The following is a 21,573-nucleotide window of genomic DNA, read 5'->3' on the forward strand; positions in this document are numbered from 1 at the left end:
TATTCTCTCTGGTATGCAATCTGGTCTCCGCTCAGGTTATGGATGTGTCACTGCAACCTTAAAGGTCCTCAATGATGTCACCATTACCCTTGATTCTAAGCAATGTTGTTCTGCTATTTTTATTGACTTGGCCAAAGCTTTTGATACAGTAGATCATTCCATTCTTGTGGGCTGGCTAAGGAGTGTATTGGTGTCTCTGAGGGGCCCGGTTTGCTAACTACCTCTCTCAAAGAGTGTATAAAGTCAGAAAATCTGCTGTTTCAGCCTCTGCCGGTCACCAAGGGAGTACCCCAAGGCTTGATCCTAGGCCCCATGCTCTTCTCAATTTACATTAACAACATAGCTCAGGCAGTAGGAAGCCCTCTAATCCATTTATATGCAGATCACACAGTCTTATTCTCAGCTGGCCCCTCCCTGAATTTATGTAAAATGCTCTACTACAAAGCTTCCTTAGTGTCCAACAAGCTTTCTCTACCCTTAACCTTGTTCTAAACACCTCCAATATAAAGGTAATGTGGTTTGGTAAGAAGAATGCCCCTCTCCCCAAAGGTGTGATTACTACCTCTGAGGGTAGTCACCTCATACAAGTACTTGGGAGTATGGCTAGATGGTACACTGTCCTTCTCTCAGCACATATCAAAGCTGCAGGTTAAAGTTAAATCTAGACTTTATTTCCTCTATAGTAATCGCTCCTCTTTCACCACAGCTACCAAACTAACCCTGATTCAGATGACCATCCTACCCATGCTAGATTACGGAGCAAAAATGTATAGATTGACAGGTAAGGGTGCTCTCGAGCGGCTAGATGTTCTTTACTGTTATAGGACACATCACTGCACTCTATACTCCTCTGTAAACTGGTCATCTCTGTATACCCATCACAAGTTGATGCTTATTTATAAAACCCTCTTAGGCCTCACTCCCCCCTATCTGAGATATCTACTGCAGCACTCCTCCTTCACACATACAACACTCATTCTGCCAGTCACATTCTGTAAAAGGTCACTAAAGCACACACATCCCTTGTACGCTCCTCTTTTCAGTGGCAGCTAGCGACTGGAACAAGCTGCAACAAACACTCAAACTGGACAGTTTTATCTTTAGTCTCTTCATTCAAAGACTCAATCATGGACACTTGCTGACAGTTGTGGCAGCTTTGCGTGATGCATTGTTGTCTTCTACCTTCTTGCCCTTTGTGCTGTTGTCTGTGCCCAATAATGTTTGTACCATGTTTTGTGCTGCTACCATGTTGTGTTGCTACCATGTTGTTGTCATGTTTTTTTTTTGCTACCATACTGTGTTTTCATGTGTTGCTGCCTTTCTATGTTGTTGTCTTAGGTCTCTCTTCATGTAGTGTTGTCTCTGTTGTCTTGATGTGTGTTTTGTCCTATATTTATATTGTATGTTTTATTTTTAATCCCAACCCCCGTCCCCGCAGGAGGCCTTTTGTCTTTTGGTAGTCCGTCATTGTAAATTACCATTTGTTCTTAACTGACTTAAATAAAGGTTAACTAAAAAAGGTATCTTTGACATAGAAGTGTGGGTTTTCTCCTTGAGGAAACCTACTGGACAGATATTAAAATAGCACATTTTCCATGACTTTTAAGTAGGAAGGACTGGGTTTCTACTCTTTTTTATAACCTGCAGCGAACGCAATATACAGTATGGTCTATACTTGGTATTATGTTTCTCACTCATGGGTAGCACAATTGGGATAAGGGGAGGGAATACAGTGTGTAGTATAGTATTCCCTACAGTATACTACAATTTACTATGGTGTACTACATAATTCTATAGAAAGTCCTGTATTATTCTATGGTAAACTCTATTATTTTTCATGTGGGTATGAGGGTGTTAACCTTGATTTTCTTTTCAATGCATTTTCAAAATGTAGTTGACCCCTGACCGGGAGTGGCAGCACACAATTGGCCCAGCGACGTCCGGGTTAGGGGAGGGTTTGGCCAAGGGGGTTCTTCACTTGGCTCATTGCCCTCTAGCGAATCCTTGTGGCAGGCTGGGCGCCTGCTGGCTGACCTCGGTCGTCAGTTGAACAGTGTTTCCTCTGATACATTGGTGCGGCTGGCTTCCGGGGTTAAGCGTGTTGATGTTTAGAAGCTCGGCTTGGCGGGTCATGTTTTAGAATGACTCGACCTTTGCCTCTCTCGAGCCCGTTGGGGAGTTGCAGCGATGAGACAAGATTATAGTTGGATCACGATTGGATATCACGAATTTGGAGAGAAAAAAGTGGAAAATGTTTTGGGCCTCTCGCTCCCAGCTTTGATGCACCTGCACTGACCTCGTCTTCTGGATGGTAGCAGAGTGAACAGGCAGTGGCTCAGGTGGTTGTTGTCCTTGATGATCTTTTTGGCCTTCCTGTGACATCTGGTGCTGTAGGTGTCCCCGCACTCGCCCTGAGGTGCGTGTCCCCAGCCCAGTACCACCAGTGCCAACACCACGCACCAGGCTTCCTGTGCGTCTCCAGGGTACAGTACTCCCTGTTCCTGCTCCTCGGACTGAGGTGCGTGTCCCCAGCCCGGTACCACCAGTGCTGGCACCACGCACCAGGCCTACAGTGCCCCTCGCCAGTCCAGAGCGTCCGGCAACAGTACCCGGTCCAGAGCGTCCGGTGACAGTACCCAGTCCAGAGCGTCCGGCAACAGTACCTAGACTGGAACCTCCTACGACAGGCCGCAGACCGGAACCTCCTACGACGGGCCGCAGACCGGAGCCTTCTACGACGGGCCGCAGTCTGGAACCTACTACAACGCGTTGCAGTCAGGAACCTACCACGACAGGTCACAGTCCGGATCCGCCAGAGTCTCCCTCCAGTCCGGATCCGCCAGAGTCTCCCTCAAGTCCGGATCCGCCAGAGTCTCCCTCCAGTCCGGATCCGCCAGAGTCTACCTCCAGTCTGGATCCGCCAGAGTCTACCTCCAGTCTGGATCCGCCAGAGTCTCCCTCCAGTCTGGATCAGTCCGGATCCGCCAGAAACTCCCTCCAATCCAGAGGCGCCACTCACTCCAGACTCAACCATTAGTCCAGTTGCGTCCTCTAGTCCGTGGCTGGCGGTGAGGGTTCCAGATCCAGAGACATTAAGTAAGTGTGACTAGTCAGAAGTGGAGCGGGGTCCACGTCCTGAGCCAGAACCGCCACTTCGGAGTTATGCCCACCCAGACCCTCCCATATAGGCTTAGGTGTGCGGCCGGGAGTCTGCACCTTTGGGGGGCGGTACTGTCACGCCCTGACCTTAGTGTTCTGCGTTTTCTTTTAATATTTTGGTTAGGTCAGGGTGTGACATTGGTGATGTATGTGTTTTTGTTTCCTGTCTAGGGGTTTTGTATGTCTATGGGTGTTTACTAGTCTAGGTGTTATGTATGTCTATGGTTGCCTAGATTGGTTCTCAATTAGAGGCAGCTGTTTATCGTTATTTAGGCAGCCATATTCCTTGGGTATTTCGTGGGTTACTGTCTATGTGTTAGTTGCCTGTGTCTGCTTCACGTTCATTTTGTTGTTTTGTGAAGTTTGTGTGTTCATCGTTTCATTAAATAGGAGAATGTATTCACATCACGCTGCGCCTTGGTCTCCTCCATTCAACGAACGTTACACTACCACATTTTATTGAACAAACCAGAAATGTAAAATGTAATGAAATGTTTTATTTTCTTGTTTTTATATACTTTGCTACTGTAAAATGTTGAAGTTGATGGATCCACGTACTGTGACGTGCTAATGAAGGTGTGAAACATTGTAAGACTACAGCAGGACACATTAGTAATAATAGCTAATTATCTATAATATAGCTAGCTTTTTTCAACGACCCAAAGTGCTTGTAGCCTCATAGACTAAGAGCGTCTGCTAAATGACTTAAATGTAAATGTTAAATGTAAATGGGTAACCAGCCATCTTTAGTTTCGGCTGTTAATGACAAAATAGTGTCATGTTTCACCTCCAGGGTTCCATTTCAAGCCACAGGGGATGTCTGATATTGACACTTATACATGTTTCATCAGGCACAGTGTTTGGTGAATCAAGAACGCAGCTTCATTCTAATCTGCCTTTCCCCTGAGAGTCTATTTTGTCAAGTCAGAGGACCTAACAAAAGGGTCACGGATCTCTGGGACACGAAATGTACATTAACCTGTATATTGCAGTGGTGGTTTTGTTATATTGTGCGTCACACGTATCAGGTGCATTCTTATCTCTCTTAACAATCTTATCTCTCTGGTCCTCCCCATTTCTAATAACAGGTACACCACACCACCTAGTACTGTTTCCCACTGCAAGGCACTGGTATATGCAGTCAGAGTGAGACAGGTGTCATTACCTAAGATAGAATAACATTTTCACAAACATATTACATCCGCAATATCATTTGGTGACATTTACTACGGTAGTGTAACATATTGGATTTCAAAGTGTGACATACACCCACTGATAAAGGTTAACACATTCACTAAATTAAGTGATAACATAGGATTTTATTTTGAATCTTTAAACCTTAAATTACATTGTGTACACGAACATCAAAGGTGTTGTCCAGCGTTGCTTGAAAATCTTGTAACACTATTGTGTCAAAGACAAGTGGCTGTGGAACAAGAATAGGTGCTAAGTAGTGTTTTAGTCTAGATACAATCAGGTGGGGATCAGTATCTTTCTGTAAGAAGGCGGGGTGACTCATGGCCGGCTCTAGTATGAAACCAGAATAACCTGAATCTGAATGCCCTGGCAGACGGCGTAAATAAAGTTAGGCCAGGGGCAGGGTGGCTGGGACACACATGTCATTAGGACCCATTTGAACAAGCACCACACACACACACACACACACACACACACACACACACACACACACACACACACACACACACACACACACACACACACACACACACACACACACACACACACACATTTTTGAGTGGGCAGTAACTATTCCTGTCAGAGGTTAAGGAAATTAAAATCTCCATATGACCTGTTCATATTATACACCATGACTCAGGCTGTTGCCATGAATTAGCATTGCTATTTGGCTGAAAGTTTGACTTTACTGATTGTATGCCCATGAAACACACAGGTTAATTTACATACAGTGAATCAGAGAACTAGAAATGGTGAAATACAATGAAAATGTATAACCATTGCTATTAGATTTTATACTTTCATCCATTTATGACTCATTAATTTATTTTATCCATATGATACAGACAGGTTAATTTACATAAAGTAAGTCAGAGGACTAGAAATTGTGAAACACAATGAAAAACAGTATTTAAATGAATCATCACTTAATGTACTATAAGTGAACCACACACGACAAGGCATTGCTTCATCTGTCATCATGAAATGTCATTATTGATATATTAGTTCTTGTAAAATAACACTCAAGCACCACCATGTGTTAGCCCATCCACATTACATGAAAAAACAGACTCAGAGGAGAACTCAGCTTTGGGATTAGGTGAGTAAGCACATTAAGTAACACACATTTTACAACTTCAATTTAACTTCTATTGTGTGTGCTTTGTGTTTTGCTTCATAATGATGAAACTTGTGGGGGGGGAAATTACTATTGTCAGTTTATTGTCTAATGTAGAGGAAGTGTTGGGTCACAGAAAGTCATTTGAGGAAGTTAATCTTGCATTTTGTCATCAAAACTTGCAAGACCTCAAGTGATATTTTGCCCTCGGGAACATGTATAGCCCCCACTTCCACAAGCTTCGTAAAGGGAGAGATTGAATGAATGCCAGTGTAACATTTGACTTAGTTGTTAATTTGCTAATTATTTTGGTTAAAAACAAATGTTTATAGAGAAATAGCTAGGTTTCAAACATTTTCAAACAAACGTCCAGTCAATAATACAATAGAAAACTCTGTATGTAGTGTGTGCAAATGAAGTAAGGAGGTAAGGCAATAAATAGGCCACAGTGGCAAAGTAATTACAATTTAGCAATTAACATTGGAGTGATAGATGTGCAGATGAGGATTTGCAAGTAGAAATACTGGTGTGCAAAAGAGCAAAAAAATAAAAACAAATATGGGGATGAAGCAGGTAGTTGGTTGGAATGGCTATTTATAGATGGGCTGTGTACAGCTGAAGCGATCGGTAAGCTGCTCTGACAGCTGATGCTTAAAGTTAGTGAGGGAGATATAAGTCTATTTCTTCAGTGATTTTTGCAATTCGTTCCCGTCATTGGCAGCTGAGAACTGGAAGAAAAGGCGGCCAAAGGAGGTGTTGGCTTTGGGGATGACCAGTGAAATATATCTGCTGGAGCGCATGCTACAGGTGGGTGTTGCAATGGTGACCAGTGAGCTGAGATTAGTTGAAGCTTTACCTAGAAAATACTTATATATAACTAGGAGCCAGTGGGTTTGGCAACGACTATGTAGCGAGGACCAGCCAACGAGAGCATACAGGTCGCAGTGGTGGGTAGTGTATGGGGCTTTGGTGACAAAACGGATGGCACTGTGATAGACTGCATCAAATTTTCTGAGTAGAGTGTTGGAATCTATTTTGTAAATCACATCGCTGAAGTCAAGGATCGGCAGGGTAGTCAGTTTTACGAGGGTATGTTTGGCAGCATGAGTGAAGGAGGCTTTTTTGCAAAATAGGAAGCCGATTCTAGATTTAATTTTGGATTAGAGATGCTTAATATTAGTCTGGAAGTAGAGTTTACAGTCTAGCCAGACACCTAGGTATTTATAGTTGTCCACATATTCTAAGTCAGAACCGTCAAGAGTAGTGATGCTAGTCGGGCAGGCGGGTGCGGGCAGCGATCGGTTGAAGAGCATTCATTTCGGGTTTTTTGCATTTAAGAGCAGTTGGAGGCCACCCTCTATTGTGTGTACTTTGTGTTTTGCTTCATAATGATGAAACTTCGGAAAGCACTATTGTCAGTTCATTGTCTAATGTAGAGGCAATGTTGGGTCACAGAAAGTAATTTGAGGAAGTTAATCTTGCATCTTGACATCAAAACGTGCAGACCTCAAGTGACATTTTGCCCTCGGGACCATGTATAGCCCCCACTTCCACAAGCTTTGCAAAGGGAGAGATTGAATGGACGTCAGTGTAACATTTGATTTGATGGTTTGTTTGCTAATTATTTTGGTTAAAAGCAAATGTTTATAGAGCAATAGCTAGGTTTCAATTTTTTTTAACGTAAACAGAATCTACTCTTCCAATGATATTTGTTACTTTAGAGGTCATTCAGGTCAACAACGCACCAAAGCTTAAAAAACAAAAGACAAATTAGAGAATTAAAAGTCATGAAAGGCTACAATGAACATGTCAGTACAGTCACATTTTGAAACAGATGCATTTGAAAAGAATATGCTCTGTGCTCCCCTCCCCAAAAATGTTTGACTTAGCTACTCCTTCCGGCACTGGAAACAAACCACCAGCTATTCCCAAAATATCTTTGGTGTCCAGAGAGTCAGTAGATAGGCTACAGTGGTTTGCGCCAGTGGGCGACTGAAGATGAACTACATGAGCACGGCCATTTGTGCAATGTCATCTGCTGTGCTGTAACACCACATGAATTCAAATGTACCCTCCCCTCCCAGTTTCCAATGTACTGTCTCACACTGTCACTCAGGGTTAGTCTGTATTACTGCTGTATTTTATCCCTTGATGAGGCACACTACATATACAAAAGTATGTGGACACCCCTTAAAATTAGTGGATTTGGCAAATTCAGCCACACCCATTGCTGACAGGTGCATATAATCGTTCACACAGCCATGCAATCTCCATAGACTACTATTGGTAGTAGAATGGCTTTACTGAAGACTTTCAATGTAGCACAGTCATAGGATGCCACCTTTCCAGCAAGTCAGTTCTTCACGTTTCTGCCCTGCTAGAGCTGCTGCGGTCAACTGTAAGCGTTGTTATTGTGAAGTGGAAACATCTAGGAGCCACAATGGGTCAGCCGCGAAGTGGTAGGCCACACAAGGTAACAGAACTGGACCGAATTCTTCAGAATGCTGAAGCCGTGTCGGGGAAAAATTGTCTGTCCTCAGTTGCAACACTCACCACCGAGTTCCAAACTGCCTCTGGAAGCAACGTCAGCACAAGAACTGTTCATCGGGAGCTTCATGAAATGGGTTTCCGTGAGATCACCATGTGCAATGCCAAATGTTAGTAGGAGTGGTGTAAAGCTCGCTGCCTTGGTCTCTGGAGCAGTGGAAAAGTGTTCTCTGGAGTGTTTTTTTGTGGTTCGGGCTAGGCCCGTTAGTTCCAGTGAAGGGAAATCTTAATGCTACAGCATACAATGACATTCCAGACGATTCTATGCTTCCAACTTTCAGCATGACAAGGCCTCCCATGCACAAGCCAGGTCCATACAGAAATGGTTTGTCGAGATTGGTGTAGAAAAATTTGACTTGGCTACACAGAGCTCTGACCTCAACCCATCGAACACCTTTGGGTTGAATTGGAACACCGACTGCGAGCCAGGCCTAATCGCCCAACATCAGTGCCTGTCCTCACTAATTCTCTTGTGGCTGTAGTGGACAGTCTTTCCAGAAGAGTGGAGGCTGTTATAGCAGCAAAGGGGGGTTAGAGCAGCAAAGAATGTCCATAATTTTGGAATGAGATGTTTGACGAGCTGGTGTCCACATACTTTTGGTCATGTAGTGTATATCACCCCTAAATGAGATTGTTGCCCCTGTGATGCCATTCGTAATGCAGATAGTTTGGCAATATCAGAAAATTTAGTTGGACCCAGGGTTTTCAATCATTGTAGAGCTTGAAATGAAATATTAATCACTCCTATTGAGACATATATAATGTTAAATTCATAAACATCCCAGCACCCTAATTATGAATCTGTCAAAAATAACGATTAAACACAACGACAGGGTTTACCTAAAAAAAGATAATTAAAGCACAGTGTGTAACTTGTCAGCATGGATACCTTGTCACTTGCAGCTCTGGCAAAGTAAAAGAGGCAGCAATGTGATTCTCACTCTATAGTGGCCTTCCAATATCTTGCTGACGACAAAGTGCTGAATGACCAATAAACCAAATAACACTTACAAAGAAATATGTTGTTTACTAAGGGGGATAACATTAGCTTAGAGCATGAGCCTATTGTCACTCCTACTCTGCCCCCTTGAAAGTATTACCTTGCAGTGTATTGATCGAGATAATCCATTTCTTTTTAAAGCAGGATGTATTAATACTGTACTCCATTAATATAACATTAAGCCCCAGGGGTTACAGTTCCTCCAGTTCCCCCATATGGTCTTTGGGAGCTGCTGCTTTCTGTCTTGAGTAGGTAATATATAAGTTACAATGGTGGTTTCTTGGCATGAGCATGTTGTATCCCAAAAGGGACCCCATCCCTGTATAGGGCACTACTTTTAAACAGAGCATGGGAATATTTAGTGTACTAAATTGGGAAGTACCCTCACTATAAAAAGTAGGAAAGAATTATCTCACACCGGCATTTTAGAATCAGCTTGGTCACCCATAGACGTTCACATAAAGCCAGCAATTCATGGATTCATGGATATTAAACACACCTAGATTGCCTACCAATAATGAAAACTTTGACTGACTAATCAATATTATGAAGAGATCTGTGAGAGCCTGCCAACATGAAAAAATACTATAGCATACTATGGTATAAATGCTGTTGTATTACTAAGTTTATATACTGTAATATTCACTGTAGTGTTTTTGTGGACTTGACTGTAGTATTCACTAGGTTTTGCACAAAAACAAATGGCTGTAGTATACTGTAGTATTTACTGTAGTGTTTTTGTGGACATGACTGTAGTATACTGTAGTGTGTACTATAGTGTTTTTGTTTTATTATCTTTGACATAGAAGTGTGGGCTTTCTCCTTGAGGAAACCTACTGGACAAATATTAAAAAACACCTTTTCCATGACTTAAGTAAGTAAGACTGGGGTTTGAATGGATAGTGTCACGCTCGTTGAAAGGAAAGGACCAAGGCGCAGCGTACATTTGAGTTTATTTATAATGTCACCAACAAAACAAGAAATAACAAACATAATGCTACGTAGTGCTCACAGGCCACTACACATAGACAACTACCCACAATCACAGGTGGGATAAAGGGCTACCTATGATCCCCAATCAGAGACAACGATAGACAGCTGCCTCTGATTGGGATCCACACTCGGCCAGAAACAAAGAAATAAAGAACCTAGAATGCCACCCCCCCAAATCACACCCTGACCAAACCAAATAGAGACATTAAAAGGCTCTCTAAGGTCAGGGCGTGACAAATAGGTTCAGAGTTTATACTCTTTTCTATAACCTGTAGCAAACACAATATACAGTATGGTCTATACTTGGCATGTGGGTTTCTCACTCATGGGTAGCACAATTGGGATAAGGGGAGGGGAATACAGTGTGTAGTATATTACTCCTTACAGTATACTACAGTTTACTACAATGTACTACATAATTCCATAGAAAGTACTGTAGTATTCTATGGTAAACAATATTATTTTTCATGTGGGTATGGGGGTGTTAACTTTGATTTATTTCCATAAATACAATTATCTTACACATTCAATGAGTTTTCAAAATGTAGTTGACCCCTGACCAGGAGTCCCATAGGGTGGCACACAATTGGCCCAGCGTTGCCCGGTTTAGAGTTTGGCCAGGGGGGGGCATTACTTGGCTCATCACACTTTTGCGAATCATTGTGGCGGGCCGGGCGCCTGCAGGCTGACTTTAAGTCGTCAGTTTAATCTGTCTAGGACTGGGGAGCGGAACCCCGTTCCACTAGCGTAACCCCTCGCCAGCAGCCAATGAAATTGCAGGGCACCAAATACAAATCAACAGAAATCTCACAAATCAAATTTCTCAAACATACAAGTTTTAGGCACCATTTTAAAGATTAAATTCTCTTTAATCCAGCCACAGTGTCTGATTTCAAAAATGCTTTACAGCGAAAGCTCCACAAACGATTATGTTAGGTCACCATCAAGCCACAACTAAACTTTACGGAAAAAATCATAATCTGAGTACGGCGCTCAGAGCACAAACCAGCCAGAGAAATATTTGCCATGTTGGGTAGTCAACATTATTCATAAATAGCATTATAAATATTCACTTACCTTTGATGATCTTCATTCGAATCCACTCCCAGGAATCGCAGTTCCACAATAAATGCTTGTTTTGTTCGATAATGTCCATCATTTATATCCATTTATGTCCAATAGCTTCTTTTGTTAGGGCGTTTGGTAAACAAATACAAAAGAGCGATCTGGTCCAGTCAGACGAAACGTTCAAAAAGTTATATTACAGGTCGAAGAAACTTGTCAACCTAAGTATAGAATCAATCTTTAGGATGTTTTTATCATAAAAGTTCAATAATGTTCCAACTGGAGAATTCCAATGTCTGTAGAAAAGCCATGGAACGAGAGCTAACTCTATTGTGACCGCGCGTCATTGGGCTGTGACACTCTGCCAGACCACTGACTCAAAGAGCTCTCATCCGGTCCCACTTCACAGTAGAAGCCCCATTCAAGTTTCTAAAGATGGTTGACATCTAGTGGAAGTCTTAGGAAGTGCATCTTGACCCATATCCCACTGTGTATTCGATAGGGCGGAGTTCAAAAGCATCAAAGCTCAGATTTCCCATTTCCTGTTTGGAATTTTTCTCAGGTTTTCACCTGCCATATGAGTTATGTTATACTCACAGACATCATTCAAACAGTTTTAGAAACCCCAGAGTGTTTTCTATCCAATACTAATAATATGCATATATTAGCATCTGGGACTGAGTAGGAGGCAGTTCACTCTGGGCACGCTATTCATCTAAATGTGAAAATGCTGCCCCCTATCCCAAAGACGTTAAAGGTATTTCCTCCGACACATTGGTCCGGCTGGCTTCCGGGTTACGCATGCGTGTGTTAAGAAGCGTGGCTTAGCGTGCCATGTTTCGGGGGACATATGACTCGACCTTCACCTCTCCCGAGCCCCCCATTAGGGAGTTGCAGCAATGAGACAAGATCGTAATTGGAACGGCAACTGGATATCACAAATTTGGGGAGAAAAAGGGGGTAAAGACAAATAAAAGTACTTGCCTTCTCCAAACACAAATACGTTAATGAAAACTATATAACACCATCAAAATTGCAAATACATTCATCAAAAGAACATGTCTGCCTGAAAAAAGATTAATGCAACCATACTTATCTCTTGAGTCCAAACAGACAAAACAGAAATGTATTGTTTTAAATATTCAGTAGATCAATACATTTTCTTTCCAGTCACTAAATCATGATGATCAAAATTAGAAGTACAACTATCCAAAGGTGCAGTATTATGGGCAATTACTCTCCTTTTATGCATATTTAACCAAACGTTTGCATACACATCAAATCAAATATTATTTCTGATGCATTCTTTAAATCAAAATAAGCACATTGTGTGCAGCATTCATTCATTGGTATTATCACAATCCAAATACAGTACATGTGTTCAATACAAAGGTTGGTTTGCTCATAGATTTGTAGACGTTCCATTGGTGCACAGAACATAATCCACAGTAGAAATAAAGAAAGGTGAATATAATGGAGGAACACAACTGTTATGAGTGCATTCAGAAAGTATTCACACCCCTTGAATTGTTCAAGATGTTGTTGTGTTACTGCCTGAATTTAAAATGGATTAAATTGAGATTTTTTTTGTCACTCGCCTACACGCAAAACCCCATAATGTCAAAGTAGAATAATGTTTTTCAAAAGGTTTACAAATGTATTTCAAATGAAAAGCTGAAATGTCTTGCGTCAGTAAGTATTCAACCCCTTTGTTATGACCAGCCTAAATAAGTTCAGGAGTAAACATTCACATAATAAGTTGCATGGACTCACTCTGTGTGCAATAATAGTTTTTAACATGATTTTTTAAGGACTACTTCATCTCTGTACCCCACACATATAATTATTTGTAAGGTCCCTCAGTCGAGCAGTGTATTTTTAATAGATTCGAGCACAAAGACCAAGGAGTTTTTCCAATGCCGTGCAAAGAAGGGAACCTATTGGAAGTTGGGTTATAATTTAAAAAGCAGACACTGAATATCCCTTTGAGTATGGGGAAGATATGAATGACACTTTGGATGGTGTATCAATACACCCAGTCACTACAAAGATATAGGCGTCCTTCCTTTTGTGCAGTAGTATTTACTGATTGCCGGAAACAGTCAATGCAATTGCACATTTTTCTCTTCTGATGAAAACAGTTCGCTAATATTCTGTGAACAAAACACTTAATAGTGAATTTTGTATTCACTGATGACATTTGTATGTCATGTTATGCGAAAGGTAGCCTAAGATATGCCTGTCAGGTACTAAGGAAAGAGAATTATCAGATGTTTGATCATTGCTTTTCCGCTATAGATTACATTTCAACACAGATCTAAAATTGCTTGTACACTATTGAGAAAAACTGTAATGACTGAAAAGTACAGTGTGTAGTGTATTCTACAGTATACTATGCACTTCTATAGTAAGGAGTAAACAATTGAGGGATACTGCAGGGTGTAGTATAGTATTCTACAGTATACCACACAATTCTATATGAGAGATCACCATGATATCTAATTATAACCACAGAATAAGACTTGATAGGTCTGCTGTCATGCTAGAGTTTACTCCAGACAGTGGAAGTAGCAGTGTTTATTGTTGAATTAATTCAAGTGAGTGTGTGTTGTCATACAGGGGTTGTAGCAGGGTTGTGACTGTTCTACTGGATGTCATAAGGTGAATGCAACAATTTGTAAGTCGCTCTGGATAAGAGCGTCTGCTAAATGACTTAAATGTAATGTAAATGTAATATCACAATAGCATACAAATGTAGTTCTGGGTGAAGAAAGTTGCGGTCTGTGCATGGTTGTGCTCTGTACTTACAAATCAGTAATCGCATAATTTAGTTGACAGTACAGTAAGGAGCTGACAATAATATGAATCATTGTCAATGTCTCAGTGCTATTTCATGGTGTAATCTCACAATTATCTAGCAGATGACGGTAGTGAGCCACTACCTCTATTACCTGGCTATGTGAAGTTAGTGTGCCTCGTTGGTTCGCAAGTGATGACGTGGATAGAAGTCACTGAACCTGAAGGAAGTCGTTTGGGGAAGTCCCCCACACGGAGATGGAATTCATGTCGGAGGCCCGGGTGAGGAAAATGGCGGATGGCGAGAAGAAGCGAGGCAGAAAGAAGGATGTGAGGTTCAAACACAAACCGACATCTGCGAAATACAAGCCGAGTACTTTCTCTTTTGACTCCAGTACAGGAGAGATAATTCCGTTACGCTTCTGAAAACCCTGAAATGTCACCTGACATTTGTGAAGAGGAAGAACATGTGCCGTCAAGTGAGGTGAAGGCTTCCGAGCCTCACCCCAACGATCAGGAAAATATGATTTGTGGAGAAAGTGGATCCATGCTTTTTCGAAGATCCGTTTGTGGTGTCAGGCTGGGTGAGGCAGAATTTGGGTTCTGTCAATTCGGTCAAAATATCCAGAGCTGGACTTGTGTTGATTTTTTGTGTGTCTGCTGCACAGAGGGAAAGGGCACTACGTGTTTCGTAACTTGGGACGAGTAGTAAGGTTGGCTTCTTGGTGCTTATTGCTATGGTCATTAATTGTACAGCACAAATAGAAAGGAAATCTCAGAAGATAGAATTGGTTGTAGTAGCCAGACAAGTGGATAGCCAGGCTAGCTAGTACACTTTCTGATAACCTCGTAGCCCCACCTCAGCAACTCACATATGGCAGACTATGGAACCAGCATCGGGTAAGAAAATATTTGTGTGCTGATGTAGCTACCAAGCCAGCTTATTCATTGAAATGAGGGTTGTCTTCGCTTGCTAATGTTACATGACTGACATCTGCATTCATCCATGCTTGCTGGCAAGATAGCCAATGCAATGGCTGAGGCAGGGACAGCTAGCTAGCTACCGCACCAACTGGCAAGCAGCCTGTTTTCATTTGGTGTTCCAATAAGATAGCTGAACAATAACGAGACAATAACTGAAACACAGCTAACTAGCTAGTCAAATCAAATGGTTCGCTAGCTAGCTACTTTTTTTGCATACAGTCATGCTGCATAGTGCCGATGGGTGAAGATAGGATAAAAGATACTGTGAGATCATTGTCGCTATTTTCATAAATGGAACAGATCTATCCAACATTGCAATTAGGGCTAGCTGGCTGGATATCTATGTATTTAGAAAATAAATGCATACAAATACATGGCTCTGGCTAGCATACAGTACAGGTCAGCTGCAACCAAGGCAATGTTGCTTTTGTACCTAGCTAGAAATTTGAAGGCTTGATAACAAGAGAGTAGCGCTGATGATTATATAGACATTTTAGAAACCAAAGTCTATTAATTATTTGTTAGATAATCTAGAAAGTCTGGCGGTGGTCTGCATATGGTTTCCTATGCATTCCTGGGTCCACCTTTCTGACGCTTGCAATGCGGAACTACCAGAACGACTTTGTTCACGAACATTCTGATTTGGTCTATAGAATACTACAGTGTAGTATACAGTATAGTACTCTACAGTATACTACTGTTAATGGGATTTATCTGATAATTGAATGATTAGAATATTCCACCCTGAAACCATAAAATTGTATGGAATTGATTAGAATGTATAAAATTATAATCAATAAATGTGTAGTTATAGTCAGAATTAGGGTCTTTATGGTATTTTAAACACAGACTGTCTGAGCAAAATTGGCGCCGACCTGACTAGAGATTTGGGAGAGAACGGGAAGTACGTCTCAAGGTCAAGGTCTCTCTGATCTCTGTCGGCTGGGTAGTGAGACAGTATGTGCGTAGGATATCTTCTGTTTGTGTGTATGTATATGCTTAGGATATCTACTGTTTGTGTGGAAGTATGTGCGCAGCTATAAAATGGACGTCTTTGTATTCTTGACTTTAGAATGTTTTCTGAATAAACTGTACTAACCTGTACTAGTCTTTGACTAATTATTATTATACCCATGGTCTTACAAACCTCGGGATTGGTCAGAGCTATTGATTGTCAGTTATTATCATTGGGATAGAAAATTCTCGTGACAACTTGGTCCTTCAACCGGATTTTCTCATCTTCTCATGGGAGCATCGAAAACCGTGCACGGACGGATCAGAGATCCGTAAGTTAAAGACCTGGCCTCTGGAAATTGAGGTTCCGTTTCAGGCCGGTGGCAAACTGGTAAACAACAGAAAATGGTGACGAAATCCAACCAACTGCCATGCCCTGGCCTTAGTATTCTTTGTTTTCTTTATTATTATTATTATTATTTTGGTTAGGTCAGGGTGTGACAAGGGTGATTTATGTGTTTTTGTCTTGTCTAGGGGTTTTGTATGTTTATGGGGGTGTTTACTAGTCTAGGTGTTATGTATGTTTATGGTTGCCTAGATTGGTTCTCAATTAGAGGCAGCTGTTTAACGTTGTCTCTGATTGGGAACCATATTTAGGCAGCCATATTCCTTAGGTTCTCTGTGGGTTATTTTCTATGTCTAGTTGCCTGTGTCTGCACTATTATATTATAGTGTCACGTTTGTTTTGTTGTTTTTGTAAGTTTGTTTAGTGTTTTCTTCATTAAATAAGTATGTATTCACATCACGCTGTGCCTTGGTCTCCTCCATACCACGAACGTGACAGAATAACCCACCATAAAAGGACCAAGCAGCGTGAATGGGAGGAACAGCGCTTAAGGGAGAAATGGATCCGGGAGAAGGACGAGTGTGTAACATCCTGGGAGGAGATTGAGAGGTGGTTGATCGATCCAGGGAGAGTGCCAGAGCCTGCATGGGATTCTTTGCTACAGTGCGAGGAGGGATACAGGAGAATGGAGGAACGGCGAAGATGTAAAGGTACACGGCTAGCACAGAAGCCTGAGAGGCAGCCCCAAGATTTTTTGGGGGGAGGCCCACGAGGAGATTGGTTGAGTCAGGAGGGATACCCAAGCCAACTCCTCGTGCTTATCGTGGGGAGCATGTAACTGGTCAGGCACCATGTTATGCAGAGATGCACATGGTGTCTCCAGTGCGCTATTCTAGCCCGGTGCTCTCTATTCCAGCTCCTCGCATTGGCCGGGCTAGAATGGGCATCCAGCCAGGAAGGAGGGTGCCGGCTCAGTGCTCCTGGTCACCAGTACACATCATGGACTACATTGTCTCCACGTGGTCCATGTCTAGAGGCATCGATACAGACAATGTAACGCAAAAGTTGTACAAACCTTCCATACCATTTTGTTACCATCTCACAGTATGCATCTTTATTTTATGGCTAAATTGGTCTGTGAGAGGAAGCAAAAGTTATGAATCACCATGGATATTACTGGTATGTGTTGGTGGTATTATGTTATCGTTGTTATACCATTATTATATTGATACAATTTGTTTGCGATGAAATGATTTATCAGCCCCCGATTCAAATGTTTAAGATATGACTGCATCAGTCCTCGGACCCCATACCGATCCAAATGTAACATGCATTGGTCAGAAAATCAATTCAATTGTCAACACACCAGGCTGGTCTGCGCATGCCCTGAGGACGCGGCTGGGGATGCCGTCTGGGCCTGCAGCACTGCAAGGGTTAACACGTTTAATTGTTTTACTCACGTTGGCTGCAGTGAAGGAGAGTCCGCAGGTTTTGGTAGCGGGCCGTGTCAGTGGTACTGTACTGTCCTCAAAGCGAGCAAAGAAGTTGTTTAGTGTGTCTGGGAGCAAGACATCCTGGTCCACGAAGGGGCTAGTTTTCTTTTTGTAATCCGTGATTGACTGTAGACCCTGAGCCGTTGAATTGCGACTCTCTATACTGACGCTTAGCTTTTTGATTGCCTTGCGGAGGGAATAGCTACACTGTTTGTATTTGTTAATGTTTCCGGTCACCTTGACCTGGTTAAAAGCAGTGGTTCGCGCTTTCAGTTTCACACGAATGTTACCATCAATCCACGGTTCCTGGTTCAGGATTTTAAAATTATTGCTGTGGGTACGACATCACCGATGCACTTGCTAATAAACTCGCTCACCAAATCAGCGTATTCGTCAATGTTGTTGCTTGACGCAATACGGAACATATCCCAATCCACGTGATCGAAGCAATCTTGAAGCGTGGAATCAGATTGGTCGGACCAGCGTTGAACAGACCTGAGCGCGGAAGCTTCCTGTTTTAGTCTCTGTCTATAGGCTGGGAGCAACAAAATGGAGTCGTGGTCAGCTTTTCCAAAAGGAGGATGGGGGAGGGCCTAAAAAGATGCTAAATCTAGCAACAAAATTGCTAGTTAAGCATCACTGGTTGGTGGTGCGCGCTGGGCTATATTTGGCTGTAAGAGAGGGAGGTCTGAATAGTTGAATCGTAAAAGTTTTGTGATAGTTTCTGGTTATTGATTCTTGGATTGATTGTTTAGGTAACACCAGTGAAATTGAACAGGAAGTTAAGGTATACTAACATTATAACATTCATATCAAGCATTTTGAGAGACTGTTTGTGCTTTCATCCCCGATAACACAGCTCCAGACGGTGACCAAGGACTGGGCAGGGTTAACCATATTAGCTCATGAAGTAGCAGAGAACTCTGGGGTTGATAATGCTCTAACAAATTGGTTTGATAGTGTGTTTGGGAAATGGGAAAAAAGTCATAATCATGGTGTTGTGGGCAATTTTCACCTGTATGAGTGTTTTGGTTCTGTATGGATATTGTTTGATTCCGTGTATGAGAGGGTTGGTTACCAGGACTCTGGAGGGGTCAATGACGCAATTGATGGTGAGGTACGGACCGATTCTGAGCTCCGGCCAGTGGGATGATGAATACAGGCCTCCAGGCCTAGGAGATGGCTCTGTTTCTTTTAACTACGAGGAGCCAATGTTGGCCCCCAGTCCTGGGCCCGCTACGAGGGTCCCCAGTCCGGGGCCCGCTATGAGGGTCCCCAGTCTGGGGCCCGCAACGAGGGTCCCCGCACCAGAGGTGCCACCAAAGTGGGGTGAGACTGTGGTGGAGCGGGGTCTGCGTCCCGCACCTGAGCCGCCACAGCGGATAGATGCCCACCCACACCCTCCCCTATAGGTTCAGGTTTTGCGGCCGGAGTCCGCACCTTTGGGGGAGGGTACTGTCACGCCCTGACCTTAGAGATCCTTTTTATGTCTCTATTTGGTTTGGTCAGGGTGTGATTAGGGGTGGGTATTCTATGTTCTATTATTTGTATTTCTATGTTTGGCCGGGTAGGGTTCTCAATCAGGGACAGCTGTCTATCGTTGTTTCTGATTGAGAACCATACTTAGGTAGCCCTTTTTCCCACCTGTCTTTGTGGGAAGTTGACTTAGTTTATGGCACATAGCCTTTAGCTACACGGTTTGTTTGGTAGTGTTTATTGTTTTGTTCGGCATCATTTCTAATAACGCTCACCACGCCGCACCTTGGTCCTCTTCATTCAACGGCCGTGACAACTGCCGTTCTTCTTCCCGGAGAGTTCTTTACTCCTGTGCGATGTACTGAGAACCCAGCTGGCTGTATGGACGGGGGTAGTATATCCAGAGAGAACCATGATTCCATGAAACAGAGTATGTTACAGTCCCTGATGTCTCTCTGGAAGGAGATCCTCGCCCTGAGCTTGTCTCCTTTATTGTTCAGACACTGAACATCAGCAAGTAATATACTCGGAAGTGATGGATGGTGTCCAGAAAATAGACGTAAAATTCTACAAACACCTAAAAGGAAGCGATTCCCAAACCTTCCATAACAAAGCCATCACCTACAGAGCGGTGAACCTGGAAGAGTCCCTTAAACAAGCTTAGCAACACAATTAGACATAACCAAATCACGAGAAAACAAAAAGATAATTAATTGACACATTGGAAAGAATTAACAAAAAACAGAGGAAACTAGAATGCTATTTGGCCCTAAAAAGAGAGTACACAGTGTCAGAACACCTGACCACTGTGACTGACCCAAATTTAAGGAAAGCTTTGACTATGTACAGATTCAGTGAGCATAGCCTTGCTATTGAGAAAGGCCGCCGTAGGCAGACCTGGCTCTCAAGAGAAGACAGGCTATATGCACACTGCCCACAAAATTAGATGGAAACTGAGCTGCAATTCCTAACCTCCTGCCAAATGTATGACCATATTAGAGAAGCATATTTCCCTCAGATTACACAGACCCACAAAGAATTAGAAAACAAACCCAATTTTGATAAACTCCTATGTCTATTGGGTGAAATACCACAGTGTGCCATCACAGCAGCAAGATTTGTGACCTGTTGCCACAAGAAAAGGGCAACCAGTGAAGAACGAACACCATTGTAAATACAACCCACATTTATGTTTATTTATTTTCCCTTTTGTACTTGAACTATTTGCACATAATATGACATTTGAAATGTCTGTATTCATTTGGAACTTTTGTGAGTGGAATGTTTACTGTTATTATTATTATAATAATAATACGTTTTCATTGTTTATTCCACTTTTGTTTATTATCTACTTCACTTGCTTAGGCATGTTTCCCATGCCAATAAAGCCCCTTAAATGTAATTAAATTGAGAGAGAGCGAGAGTGAGTGACCAAGCATGCGTGACAGTTCCGGATATGTTTCTTGAATACATTTCCTGTGAGGCCTTAATAATCATACTTGACAAAATGTACATTTTGTGCTAAATCACAAGAGATAGCATATATTGTTGACACTTGCATAGCAACACTGTTGTCTTAAGAATGATCAGTAATTAGGCTACAGTGCTTCTGACATCTGAAACAACTGTACTATGAGGCTTGCAACGAAAGCGCTAAACCACAATTCCAATCATTAACATTCGGCGCATCATAATAGTCCAATCTAACAACTTTTTGCTTTTTGTGGGCCTTTATTCATTTTTTTTTTAAATGGACCTTTTGTAGTGTTTCTTTCTGACAGCTTGAGCTATTCTTTGATGGGTCCTTTGTTTTTGGGATCACTTGAAATGTGGTTCATGTAAGACTCTTTCTCCTGAGCATCAGTAGCGTCGAGCAGCTCCAGCAAATCCCCTGTCACATGAAAATCTTGCATCCCGTCACGGGCGGCAAGAATGAGATGGCGCATTGGGTCCATTGCAATGATTTCCTGTCTTCCATAATTATTTGAGTGAACGTGTTATTGTCTCTGTATACTCAAATGATTTACCCTCACAATAAGAAACTGTATTCGTATGGGCATTAATGTCTTAGTTGAGTTTTCAAAACAAATTGCATTGCAATGGGTTTGAATCCCCAAAGCAGGTGTAATTGAAATATAAATGAGAAGAAATCCACATTAGCCTTCATAGTTCTTTCTGTCAGTCTTCACCAAGTTAACTCTTGGATATGAGGGGAATGAAGCATATGACTGTCTATTAATTCAAGTACTTTTTTATTTTTACTGTCAGTTGACTCAAGTCAATCAGCTTGTGATTCAAATCCTCTAACACTCAATTTTCAGTTGCAGCAAAGTACAAGGCCACGACCTAAAATTATATTATGTACGTGTATGTAAGAAAAGCAATGCATTTCCAATGTCTCAAACAAGACTGGCTGGAATTCAATCATTGCAGATGATAGTTTTCC

General features: G+C 42.1%; 1 pseudogene; it reads right to left on the reverse strand.

The window, feature by feature from the left end:
* Window positions 1–9,830: 9,830 nt before the first annotated feature.
* On the reverse strand, window positions 9,831–9,880 carry LOC124004443 (annotated as a pseudogene).
* Window positions 9,881–21,573: the final 11,693 nt, after the last annotated feature.

The sequence above is a fragment of the Oncorhynchus gorbuscha genome, linkage group LG18 (genome assembly GCF_021184085.1).
Source record: "Oncorhynchus gorbuscha isolate QuinsamMale2020 ecotype Even-year linkage group LG18, OgorEven_v1.0, whole genome shotgun sequence".
In the NCBI taxonomy this organism is placed as follows: domain Eukaryota; kingdom Metazoa; phylum Chordata; class Actinopteri; order Salmoniformes; family Salmonidae; genus Oncorhynchus; species Oncorhynchus gorbuscha.